Source organism: Mus caroli, chromosome 13 (genome assembly GCF_900094665.2).
Source record: "Mus caroli chromosome 13, CAROLI_EIJ_v1.1, whole genome shotgun sequence".
Classification (NCBI taxonomy): Eukaryota; Metazoa; Chordata; class Mammalia; order Rodentia; family Muridae; genus Mus; species Mus caroli.
In genome coordinates this window covers 24,474,048-24,485,567 of record NC_034582.1, presented here as the reverse complement: position 1 = coordinate 24,485,567, position 11,520 = coordinate 24,474,048, and the positions used below count along the sequence as shown (strand labels likewise).

At 43.4% G+C, this 11,520-nt stretch overlaps 1 long non-coding RNA gene across 1 annotated transcript; it reads left to right on the top strand.

Moving 5' to 3' along the window:
* Window positions 1-2,271: 2,271 nt before the first annotated feature.
* LOC110307621 lies at window positions 2,272-10,362 on the top strand. Its single transcript, XR_002379443.1, has 5 exons — window positions 2,272-2,337; window positions 2,786-2,856; window positions 5,870-6,047; window positions 6,323-6,419; window positions 10,133-10,362. It is a non-coding gene; the product is annotated as an uncharacterized LOC110307621 (long non-coding RNA).
* The last annotated feature ends 1,158 nt before the right edge of the window (window positions 10,363-11,520 follow it).

Below are 11,520 nucleotides of genomic sequence, written 5' to 3'. Positions count from 1 at the left end.
CAGACGGTTTGCATGAGAAAAGGAATGATTGACTGACTGTTGATTGACCGGCTGATTATGAGGAGAAACTGATAAAATTAGTTTAAGATGTGCTAAAGTGAGATGTATTCAGGAGGCAATTTCCAGGGGCAAGATGCTCTTCAAGAGGGCTGACCTGAGCTAGAGAAGCAGGAAGGGAAACCAGGAGACTGAGCAGGGTAGACAGGCAGATGTGGGATAACAAGGGAACAGGACCAAGGAATAGCAAGGGTGAGAAAGCAGACCTAAAGATATGAACGCAAACTCCCTGTTACCGACAGGTCTCTAATCCTAGCACTGACAATCAGGAGTTCAATGTCATCCCCCACAGAGCAAATGGACCAGCCTGGGATACATGATGCCCTGTCTCAAAAACGAAAAGTAAAACAACAGATAAATAAAAACAACTAAGCAAACAAAGCTACCTCTCTAACTCCTGTTAAAGGTAGTACTGATTCGTTCAAACCCTAGGGATAAAATCTAGGAAAACGTTTGGTTTAGTCATTTGTATTTTTCCAAGGCTCACATCCTCAATCTTAACAGTTTTGTCTGAACACATCCCTACTTTTATTGCAGTTCAAAGTGATATTTTGGCTGATAAATGAAAGAACCCTCCGGAAGGTGCCGGAGCGAGCTGAAGGCTGTGTTCCGCTGTGGATTTAACCTCTGTAACGCCAGCTGCAGAATTCGGTGGTTTATAACCGGGGAAGAGTGTTGTCTGGGGAAGGAGACGAGAGGTAGCTGCTTACTTGGCTGACTCTAAGTAGGATGATAGCTCTCCTGTGGGTCCCCATGGAGGTGGGTCCATCCTGAGAAGGATCCTGGTGGCTTTTTATGGGCTCTCTATGATCCAGGTCAGGAAGGGCTGCGATGGAGTTCCTGTCTGCTGTGGACAAAGAGACTTATCTTCAGCTCCATTTTATGACAGCCAAGACTGCCAGTAAATAAAAGCAAACTAAATAAGTAATGAGAGAGACAGGGTGGGGAGGGGTGGAAGAAAGAAATCGCTAATGAGAGGAAAAGTGAGCACTGAGACCGAGCAGGCTGCTGAGCAGGCGGGTACCCTGACAGAGGCTAAATTTGTCTCTTCCCAATTCACAAGGAGTGAGCAGGTGGCAGGAGACAGATTTGGTGGCACAGGCTTGTGCACCCAACTACCCCTTGGGCACAGGCCGGAGCCTGAGCAATACAAGATTGGGTCTTTATCTTTTATTTTTTGGATTTATTTTATTTTATTTTATTTTATTTTTTGAGACAGGGTTTCTCTGAGTTGCCTTGGGTGTCCTGGGACTTGCTCTCTACAGCAGGCTGGCCTTCAAATCAGAGAAATCAGCCTGACTCTGCCTCCTGAGTGCTGGGATCAAAGGTATATATATAACCATGACCCCCTGAAGACTGGGTGTTTAGAAAGTTAAAAATAAAATAAATTAAATTTAAAAAACAGGTGTGTGTGGGGGGGAAGGCTACCTTATTTATCTCTTATGGTTTTTTTTCTCTTCTGTTTTTTTTTTTTTTTTTTTTTTGAGAGAGGGTCTCACATAGCCCAGGCTGGCCTGTGACTTGTTGGGTAGCCAAAGTTAACCCTGAAATCCTCTCCTTCCTCCTCTGTCTTCTGAGTGATGATAATATACGGGTGTATTACTTCTGATGTATTTATTTGGCAATACTGGAGTCTCGTGCATGCTACACAAGGTCTCTACCCTTGAGCTCAATTCCCCAATGTGCCCTCCTCTCCCAGGGTATGTACTTAACCTTGTCTACCTAGAACTTGCTCATTATTTGGATCAGGCTAGCCTCCAACTCACAGAGATCCTCCTACCTTTGCCTACCAAGTTCTGGTTAAAGGTGTAGGCCATCTCTTGGCCCTTCTCATGTGTTTTCATTATGTCTACTTGATAAAGTCAAAGCTACAGTAAGACCACCTCCCTGAGAAACTTCTTTGACAGAGATGATCGCTAAGGTTTTCCTGGGGTTGGTTTGTTTGTTTGGCTTGGAGGAAAATATCCAACAATAGCTCCATCATATAAACCAACATATCCATCAGTTCTAGCCTTGTTTAAGCTGGATCATCTTAAGTATTTTCATAGAAACGACAAAGGCATGGGGAAAAACTGGAAAACACAGATATTGCAAAACTGAAAGCAAACAGGTGAAGACGTTTCCTCCTCTGGCGTTGCCTTCTGGCTAAAGATTGTATCTGGTAGATAGGAGGGATAAATATTATGAAACGGCAAACCTGGACTCAAGAGCTCCATACTTACACCATCTGACACAGACCAGGATCTGGGATCTTTCTCCTCTCTAGCAACACATGTCCAGGTGGGTACCCAAGAGCGGGGGTTATCATCAAAGGTATAATAGACTTTTTCCTGGCAAAGATCCAACCCATTGAGTGAATTCAGAGGCTGTACAGAAGGCCACGGACCAGAGAGAAGCCTGATTCTGTATGAAGTGTGGGTTCCAGCAGCACAGATCTAGGGACTGTGAGACACAGTAGGTGAAACCAGGGTGTGTGTGGGGGTGGGGTGGGGTGGCTAGGTGCTGGTGGCAATAGTAAACACAGTCAAGGAAGGAAACAGTTCAGTCTGTGTTTAAAGAGATGGGGCTGCTCTGGGACTTTCTAATGGCAATGGCAATAACTCTTGGTTCAAATGCTACGTAAGTAAGAGTCTTAAGGCATCAGGACTGGTTACCAGAGGCTCAGGGGGATTGGGAGAGGCTGTCTTAGATAGGTGGAATTTGCCAGATCTCTTTTTCCTTACTATAGAAATGTGTTGCTGTCACTCATAAGAGAATCTGATGACAAAGTAGTTACACGAATCTGTCCTTAACTGTAAGGTAAGACACGTCCTCCATCTGGATATCTTCAGAAAATGGCTTTGGCACTACTTACTTTCGCTCTCTGACTTATTGCCCAAGTCAGTAGTGTATTTTAAGATCACAGCAAGTAAATCAAATCTCACAATGTACTTACTCAAAATAACAAATTATGTGGTGAGCCAAGCAATTTGGGGCTATGTATAGGGGTCAGCCAGGTATAGCTAGAGAAGTAATCAAGGAGACTAGCAAGACCCAACATTGGCCTCTGTGTAAGGCACACTCTGTATAAGAATGAAAAGTAACAACACAAAACAGAAACAAAGAACTGTAGTGAGAAGTGGAGCCATGAGGATCTCAGCCACATATTGAGTCAAGGCTAACCTAAGTGTGATAGTTTGTATATGCTTGTCCCAGGGAGTGGCACTATTAGAGGGTGTGCCCATGTCGGAGTAGGTGTGTCACTGTGGGCGTGGGCTTTAGAACAAGATGTAGAACTCTCAGCTCCCCCTGCACAATGCCTGCCTGGATGCTGCCATGCTCCCCCAACCTCACCATGATAACAGATTGAACCTCTGAATCTGTAAGCCAGCCCCAATTAAATGTGTCCTTATAGTGTCTGTTCAGAGCAGTAAAACCCCAGCTTACACACTAAACTGTGTGAGACATCAATGATAAAAACTTGATGAGTCTGACTATGGTGGCTATGCCAATCATCCAGCATTCAGATGCTGAATCGAGATGGACCATTGTGATTTTCAGGCCAGCCTGGGCTACATTGGGAGTTCCATGAAAGCCTGAGCTGCAGAATGAAAGACCTTCTTTATAAAAACATAAACAACTGGGCAGTGGTGGCACATACCTTTAATTCTAATACTTGGGAAGTGGATTGCTGTGAGTTTTAGGCCAGCCTGGTCTACAAAGCAAGTTTCAGGATAACCAGGGCTACACAGAGAAACCCTGTCTTGAAAAACAAAACAAACAAACAAACAAAACCAGAGAGACAAAACATCCCAATAAAGTGGAAACTTGTTTTTTTTTTTTGTCTTTCTGAGACAGGGTTTCTCTATGTAGCCCTGGCTGTCCTGGAACTAACTCTTTAGACCACGTTGGCCTTGAACTCAGAGATCTGCCTGCCTCTGCCTCCCAAGTGCTGGAATTAAAGGCCTGAGCCACCACTGCCCGGCATAAAGTAGAAATTTTAAGGGTTCTTTGGGAAGTCAGTTGTGTTGCATGGTCTTTTGCTAGAGCAAATATGTGGAGGAGTGTTTTCCTAAAATGGACACAGGTGAAAGACTAAGGCAGACTTGTGAAGGAACATTTAGCTGAAGCAGACATAGGAGAGAGGACGTTTTGCTAAAGCAAGCATGTGAAAGGACACATGATGAAGGATTCTTTGCTAACAACAGGAGTGTATTGGTTAGCCTTACATTGCATAGTTTGGCTGTATTTGCTGGGACTCCATAGAGAGCGACAACTAAGAACTTTGGTGGTGTGCTGCGGCTTTTTCAGACTTGGGCTGATTGGCAGAGTGATGTCAGCAGAGACAGACGCACATGCTGAGGTAAGACCCTTGCTGAGGCAAGACCCATGGAGGACAAGTGATGTTTGGAGAGAGTATAAATAGGACTGAACAGACAGTGACTGAGCTTGGCTTGTGTATAGAGCTAGCTGTGTAACACTTGTCAGTCTCCAGTCTTTGTTGATCTTTGCTTCCCTGAGGGAGGCACAGTCGAGAACTTTTCTTGGTGCTCCTCTTGGTTGCTCCTGCTGACTCAAGCGGAGGCCTGGCTGTCTCTGTTAGGTCCTGTCACCATGGCTGATTTGTGTTTGTTAACCCATCTCTACCTAACTGGACTGTTGGTGTTATCTGTGAAGCTTTTGTGAGTGGATGGAGCTGTTGCTGCTAACCTGTGAACTAAACAGTTGATTTCTAGATAACACAGACAAGTTGTTCTGAAAAGCCTTTCTAAACAGGTCCACTTTCCCTGTAGCTTTTGTTTTTGTTTTTGGTTTTTTCGAGACAGTGTTTCTCTGTGTAGCCCTAGCTGTCCTGGAATTCACTCTGTAGACCAGGCTGGCCTCGAACTCAGAAATCCACCTGCCTCTGCCTCCCAAGTGCTGGGATTAAAGGCGATGCCACCACGACTGGCTCCCTGTAGCTTTTTAAAAATTGTTTTTCTAGTACTTCTGGTAGGTGCTGGGCTATAAGAGAGGTTAACGTGTTTAAGAACCATCATTAAAAAAATGGCTTAGGGGCTAGAGAGATGGCTCAGTGGTTAAGAGCACTGACTGCTCTTCCAGAGGTCCTGAGTTCAAATCCCAGCAACCACATGGTGGTTCACAACCATCTGTAATGGGGTCCAATGCATTCTTCTGGTGTGTCTGAAGACAGCTACAGTATACTTGTATAAATAAAAACAAATAAATCTTTAAAAAAAATACGGTTTGGCCGGGCAGTGGTGGCACACGCCTTTAAGCCCAGCATTTGGGAGGCAGAGGCAGGCAGATTTCTGAGTTTGAGGCCAGCTGGTCTACAGAGTGAGTTTAGGACAGCCAGGGCTACACAGAGAAACCCTGTCTCGCAGAAGAAGAAGAGGAAGAAGAAGAAGAAATACTGTTTAAAATATTAAAGTTATACCCTAAGATTCATTCTTCCCTGAACAAACATAGAATGATTCTCCTGTTAATATTTTAGTACAGTCTAACAATTGCTATAGCTTTCTCGAATGTTTGGTGTGTGTTGGTGAGGCCATAAATATGGAGGTCAGGGGACAACTTTCAGGATTCGGTTCTCTCCAAGGGGTTATGTTCATAAGATGGAAAAGATGCACATAGAACAGAGAAAGCTCACAGCCCTCCACAGTGGCCTGGATGAAATACTGCATTTTCTAATCTTGTTATTCATTTGAGTCCTTTTTCTTTTGAATTGTTCATGGTCTGCTGTTGCTTGCGTTTTAATAGAAAGAATGTACTCCTACCGACTGAGAGCCTAGTTTCTGATGTTGTTGTTGTTGTTATTATTATTTTACAGAGGCTCTTATGATCTTATGAGAGTTCTGGATACCTTTCAATCTAGAGCTATGTAGCTAGTGATGACCGTGAACTGCAAATCTTCCTGTTTCCACCTTCCAAGTGCTGGGATGACAGATGTCTGACAGCATACCTAGTTGATATGATGCTGGAGACTGAACCAAAGGCTTTCAACACAGGTAGGCAAGAACTCTGTCAATTGCACTACACTTGTAGACCTTGCTCAGTGCCCCACAGAGTATTTTACCACTGAGCTGTGTCCAGCTCCTTTGACAAGTTTGGATAACGTTTCTCTTCCATTCCCATGATCTGTAAGGACGGTCGTTTCTATAATTTCAGACTTTATGACTGCGAGTCAAAGGAAGACCTTACTATGCCCTATTTTGCTTACTTTTCACATCTGCTGGAAATAACTGACAGTCAGTAACCGTCAGCTGTTTTTATTTCTTGTCAGGCCGACATGCTAAGCACTTTCCATTTTGATGACATTACTGCTGGCAATGCTACCGTACAGTACAGCTCATTATAAATCACAGCAGAAGATCAGAAAGGTAGAGGAGCTTGACCTCGAGGGTGTGTGGGGGGAGGGGAGGGACAGAGGCCCGTTTGCTATTTTCATCCGTGAGTATGAGTCTGTGTGAGATTATGTGCACCCTGTGAGCAAAGAGGGCTTCAGATGCTCTGGAAATGCACTAAGGATGTTTGTGAAGCCGCCTGAGGCCAGTGCTGACTGTGCACCTGGGTCCACTGCAAGAGCAGAAGAGGATTTCAGCCACCCCGGCTTTTGTTTGTTTGTTTGTTTTAGTGTTTTTTAAATTTGTTTGTTTTTTGTCTTTTGAGATAGGGTCTTACTCTATGGTTCAGGCTGGTCTCCTCAAACCACAGTGACAATGCTCCTGCTTCAGCCTCCAGAGGGCTGAGAGTGAGCCACAGCACTGAGCCACCAGGCCCGGATTCACAGGATTTTATTCTTTTTTTTTTTTTTCCCCAGAAAGAAAAATACCTCATAATATTCAGGATTCTCTCTTTTGAGGCCCCTCCCCCAGCTTGCACAGCTGTAGCCATTTTGTTCTGCCCACCAGCTATTTCATATTGTTGCTGTAATCTGCCTGCCAGTCACTGACTTGACTCAGTGCAGGGTCATGCTGACCACATACCCTGCTATGTTCTGTATGTTATGAGGTTTGTTAATCTTGCAAAATCCCACAACTATAAGCTTCACGGAGGATCCATCAAATTAAAAGCCAGTATGAACTGTTATGTCTAAAATGGCTTGAGCCAGGGCCGACCACCAGGCAACATTTACAGCACCTGCGGCTGAGCTCACTGCGGGTTTCCCTTTTAGAAGCTGGCCCTGAGAAATGTCCAGCTCATAGGGTTGAGCTCTTGCACCTGAGCTGTTGCCCTGGTTCATGAGACTTTGGGTATGAATTCAATAAAGCATTCCTGTCTGACTGAGATTGGTGTTCTTGTGGTCTGTGGGGAGACTTCTGGACCCCTTTCATGCTAAAATTCCTCTAAGAATGAGGTATAGTAGAAATATTCATTTAAGGGTCATGTATGACAAACTTGGAGCCAGGCTCTACCTACCTTTCTTCTAAGATACAGAACAAGACACCAGTGTCCAGTGTCAGCACTTCCACTGAACACAGTGTAGGATGTCTCAGCCAGGGGGACTGTGAATAAATAGACAGGTGAAGCTTTAGAATGGGGAGGAACAGGCAGAGTTGTTTCTTCTCAGATGTTCTGATCTTATATACCTAAAGTCCCAAAGAACTTATAACAACAACAAAAGGCTCCGGAGAACTAATACTTAATTTTAATACAGGAGTAAAATACAGAATCTATATAGAAATAACAGAACTTGGTATTTTGTTCTTATTTTTAAATCCTCTACTTTCAGAAAAGATTGAGATTTGATCTGGGGTGGTAAGGAAGAGACTCAGCTGGGAATAAAGCATTCCCTTTAAAATCTCTCCAAGTCTTCTTACAATGGTGGCTTTAGGACTGTGGTTCTCACCCTTCCTAATGTTGCAACCGCATTGTGGTGACCCCCTAACCATGAAATTATTTTCTATGCCTCTTCATGGTTCTCACCCTTCCTAATGTTGCAACTGCATTGTGGTGACCCCCTAACCATGAAATTATTTTCTATGCCTCTTCATAACTGTCCGTTTGGAACTGTCATAATGTCAGTACCTGATATGGAAGATATGTAATATGGGACTCCCAAATATGGGTCACACCTACAGGCTGAGAACTGCTGCTTTAGGAGGTCCTGGGCATGAGTAGGAATGGGAGAGGGAGAGGGAGAGGGAGGAGAGGGAGAGGGGAGAGGGGAGAGGGAGGTGAGATAATTATCTTCAGCTAAAATAGCTTGCCTACCTGATAAGGCATGGCTACCACCAGCTGAGCTTGGTCTGAGAGCACAGGCATTCAGAACAGATGGGGAAGGAAGATGGAGAGGAAAGAGAAGGCCTCATGCTATGAGCTTGCCTTTTGCCCTAGACTAAGGAAATAATCATGACAGAGACAGGAACTGTGGGAAGCCACATGTGCCGTTGCAGAGTGGTGCAGGCTTCTGCTGGCCACCATGCATAAGTTTGGGCAAACGACCAATGCTTACTTATGCAGTAAAGTTTTTCGCCAAAACACTGCCTGGCCTGGGCATGNTAATGAGGCTCTGCAAAGTACTGAGAGAATAACCAATCAGATGTGAGACATGCAAATGAGGTATGATAATGNGGTACTGAGAGAATAACCAATCAGATGTGAGACATGCAAATGAGGTATGTTAATGAGGTACTATGAGATACTGAGAGAGAGTAGCCAATCAGATGAGGAACATGCAAATGAGGCATAGTGCATAACCAATCCGGGTGTGAGACACGCCTCTCCTAGGCCTATATAAGCAGCACCAGTTCTGGGCTCAGGGTCTCTTCACCTCTACAATCAAGCTCTCCCAATAAATGTGTGCAGAAGGATCCTGTTGCAGCATCATTCTTGCTGATCGAGTCCAGGGCGCGCAAGAAGGAACCACACAGGGGTAGATGGAAGCTAGCTTTCTGTAGGTCTTTGAAACAAAAGAGGACTTTGAGTTTTCAGACATCATTTGGGCAAGGGAAAAGATAGGTTGTTTAACTTAAAAAGTATATATATATGTGTGTGTGTATGTATATATGTATATATATACATGTATGCACACATATATATATATATATATATATATATATATAATTTTGTATAAAAATTTAAGCCAGGCATTGGTTGCTCATACCTTTGTCCCAGGACTCTGGAAGCAGAGGTATCTCTAAGTTCAAGGCTAGCCTGGTGTACAGGGTAAGTTCTATAATAACCAGAGCTATATAGAAACCCTGCCTCAAATCCCCCCTCCAAAGATTTAAAAAATATTTCTGCAATAAGACAACCATTGGGAATTGAGAAAATGAGAACAATTGTATAATAGGCAAGGCTGTTTAGCTGTGGCTCTGACCACAGGGAAGTTGGTCAGCAACGATGAAGCATTTGAAGTTGAATGTTGCTGTTATCATAGGAAGCTTCTAGATTAAGCACTTTAATTTAGTATCTCATTTAATGTCCATAATAACCCCATGAAGTAGGTAATGACTTCTTAGTTTATTAGGTAAATTAAACCAGTGACTTTACTGAAGAAACAAAAAAAAGTCAAATACAAAGTAAGATGTCCATGCCTCTAATCTCCTCCAGGTGGACTCCAGAAAATCAGGGGTTCAAGGCCAGTCTTGGGGACATATGGAGTTGGAGATCAGTGTGGTTTATGTGAGACCCTTACTCAGTGGTTCTTAATCTGTGGGTCGTAATGTCCCTTTCAGGGACAAATGACCCTTTCAAGAGGGTGGCATATACGATATTTACATTATGATTCATAACAATAGCAAAATTACAGTTATGAAGTAGCAAGGACAATAATTTTATGGTTGGGGTCACCACAGCATGAGGAATCATATTAAAGGGTCAAAGCAGAAGGTTGAGAACTACTGTCCCAACTAAACAAAGACTTGCTAAGATAAAGATGTACTGAGCCCACAATATTGTTTAAAAGGGCCCCCAAGTCTATAAGTCAATAATAAAAACTGAGAAGACCTGATTCTTGATCTCTTTTGGGCTGTTGTAAAAATGAAGTATATTATACATTGTAAGGTCCTGCCTGTATTTTAGTAATTGGTATTTTCTCTCTCTCATTCTTTCTCCCTCCCCCCCTCTGTCTTCTTTCTTTCTTGAACAGCACTATCAATTCATAAAGAAAACAACTGAGGGACTGGAGAGATGACTCAGCAGGTAAGATCACTGGCTGCTTTTCCAGAGGACCTGGGTTTGATTTCTAACCCCAAATGGTGGCTCACAATGGGTCCTGTCCTCTTCTCGTCTCTCTGGGAACCAGGCATGCTCATGGTATACAGACATACATACAGGCAAAACATCCATAGGAATAAAATGAAATAGTGATAATGGTCTAAAAGAAAACCAAGTTTAGACTTTGTTCCCTGTGTAAAGATGCTTGATTGGAAGTCTGGAGGCCTGAGTTAGATCCTAGGGTCCCACGTGGTAGAAACAATGGGCTCCTGCAGATTCTCCTCTGACCTCCATAAGCACGCCATGGTACACATGTGCTCCCCAACACACTTCCATAAAAGTGAAAGAATTCATCCAGCCCAACATATAACATTGAATCCGATGCCCAGCTAGAAAATGGTTAAAACATGTATTTGAGCTTTGTGTACGTTTTCAAAGATGAACTTGGGCAGAAACAGGAGAGACTCTGTCTCAAAGCATGGTGGAAGGCAAACACCATCTCCTCATTGTTCTCTCATCTCCACATGAGCACCATGGTGTGTATGCTTTCGAGTGTGTGCACTTGCTCGTGCACACCCACACTCCCACCCACATGCCACACACAAAGAAATCCAAGAAACTCACTTCACTCAAAGGACGTGTGGAACATTGTTGTTCTGTGCTGAGTGAGAACTTCCACAAAACAGAAGTGGATGGATCTAGTATAGGATAGAGAGAATGCCAGAGCTAGGGACAGCATTAGAATCTTAAAATTATGTGATCATTTCATGACTTGCTTATTATGGTGGCTATGATGAAAATAAGACCTGTGTATTGTCTCATTCGCTATGGAAACAGCTGCTACTGCACCTTGAGAAGTTTGCTGAGAGCTTATAGGTCTCAGTCATACAGTTGTAACTCCCTCTTAGCTTCACCATAGTCTGAATCTCCATCAAAAACTTCTTCCTCTTCCTGTTTTGTCTCCTTCTTCCTCATCCCCTTCCCCTCCTTATCTTCCATATCTTAGTCTTCCTCTTCCTTTTCCTTCTCCTTTTCTTCCTTCTCGGTCCCTTCCTCATCTTCCTTCCTTTTCTCCTCCTCCTTTGTTAACGTGTCATTGAGGATTGAACCCAGAACCTTGTACATGCTAGGCATTTGCTTGATCAGTCTGCCTCTGCCTTTTTGTTCCTTTGAATTCAATTTTCTTTACTTTTCTTCTTTTATGAACAAGGCAATTTTTAAAAAGATTTATTTACTTATTTTATATGCATTGGTGTTTTGGATATATACAAACGTATGTATATATACCTATATGCAAATATGTGTGTGTGTGAGAGAGAG